Genomic DNA, 2,098 nt, shown 5'->3' with positions numbered 1-2,098 from the left:
CTGGTCTACAAAGTGAGTGCCAGGACAGCCAGGGCTACACAGAGAAACCCTGTNTCAAAAAAAAAAAAAAAAGACCAGAAATGGGGGAGGAGGAAGTGGAGGAAAAGGAGGTGAAAGCACACTGGTGGTTGCCCGGATTTGGGGGGGAGGGGAGGAAGGTAACTGCTGAAAAGATACTAGCATTCTGCAGTCAAGAAATGGCACAGAGTTAGACACAGCATTCACATAGCTGTGGATGCTCTAAACCCTCATCCCTCCATTACTCAACACCCCGCAGCAGTTCCCCAAGGACTCCAGGCCCTGCACCAGGTGATCCCTCCTCCATCTCTGCCTCTTGCTGGCTCAACACCCTGGACCCCTCTGGTCTCCAAACACTATCTTTGTTCCCACCACTGTCTCCTTGGCTTGGACACTTTCAACATATGTCTGCTCAGTTCTGCTGACTTGGTCTCCTCTGCATCGTTCTCTAACCTCTCTGATTTAGCCTTTGCTAAGCACCCTACTAAGTACTACATCTATCCACCAGCATATGTTCCTTTTCTTGTCCACGGTTTTTGGCCCTGTTCACATGTTGTCACGTTTGCCATGGTTTTGTTATCTATCCCCTCTGGGCTGGGATGCAGGTTCTATGACAACTGAGATATTAGTTTGTTGATAAACCTTCTGAAATAGGGCCCAGCACATAGCAGGTGCTGAATAAATAATTATAACCATTTAATTGATGAAACCCTGGGATTAGATATGACAACATAGTTAAAGGATATACAGGGATGACAGGATGGCTCCGCAGGTAAAGAAGCTTGCCCCCAAACCTGACAACCTGCGTTCTATTACATGGGGGAAGGAGAGGGCCAAGTCCTGCAAGTTATCATCTGACCTCTGTATGGACGCAATGATGGCATTTGTGCACAAAAGTGAGTATATGTGCATGTGCACACATGTACCCACACACGTGCACCCACACACATGCACACAAGTACATTAATTTAAAACAAGGGTGGAATATTCAACCTTATGACTGATGGAAAATGCCCAGTGAATGACAGCAGTAACAACTGTGTTCAGGGTGATCACGGACCCCATCTTGTCAGGCAGGGTCAGCCCTCTTCTGTTTTCTTCCCCCACCTCTTTCTTTCTTTCTTTCTTTCTTTCTTTCTTTCTTTCTTTCTTTCTTTCTTTCTTTCTTTCTTTCTTCCTTCCTTCCTTCCTCTCTCTCTCTCTCTCTCTCTCTCTCTCTCTTCTCTCTTTCTTTCTTTCTTTCTTTGATTTTTCTGAGAGAGTAGCCCAGGCTGTCCTTGAACTTGCTATGTGGTTGAAGATGGCCTTGAACTTCTGATGCTTCTGAGTGCTGGGATTACAGGTATGAACCCCTAATTCTGATTTCATGTGGTACTGGCTATCCAACCCAGGGCCTCATGTATGCCAAACACTCTACAAACTGAGCCACAACCCTCAGACCATTATTATTGCATGTTTTCTGAGACAGTCTCGTGTAGCCCAGGCTGGCCTTGAAGATGTTTGTTGCTAATGATGACCTTGAACTCCTGATCCTCCTGCTCCAGCCTCTCAGTGCTGGGATGCAGGCTCTGCTGATAATCTGCTCCTCTCAAAAGTTGTAATGGCATCATTCCTGTTCTGAAGGTGACACTGCCCCACTTGCTTTACCCCAAGTGCTTCCTCCACCTTAGCCCCAGGTTTCCCATAGAGAAATCTAAACCTCTGTCTATTGGCAGGTCCCAAGGGTGGGGCCGGGCAGCAGAGCTCACCTGTTCAGTTTGCTCTAGCTTGCACCAAAGGTTCAGTAAGTGTGCTTTGGGTGAAATGAAAAACAAACAAACAAACAAACGGAGGACACATTTTCCAACTAGATCTTGGAAGATGCTTCCTACTCTTTGAACGAGTGACAGATTCTGGAGATAATATTTTTTTAAACTTTTAACTTTTAAAAATTACATTTTCTTTATCGGAGTGCAAAAAATATGTGTGAGCCACCTGTAGGGCAAACTCAGTTTTGGCAGCAAGCACCTTGGCCTTCTGAGCCAGCTAGTTGGCTCCTCAGGATGACCCTTTAAAGAAACTCAAGGAACTTTTTTTTTTT

The sequence above is a fragment of the Mus caroli genome, chromosome 11 (genome assembly GCF_900094665.2).
Source record: "Mus caroli chromosome 11, CAROLI_EIJ_v1.1, whole genome shotgun sequence".
In the NCBI taxonomy this organism is placed as follows: Eukaryota; Metazoa; Chordata; class Mammalia; order Rodentia; family Muridae; genus Mus; species Mus caroli.
The sequence above is the reverse complement of the archived record's forward strand: the minus strand, read 5'-3'. Positions refer to the sequence as shown.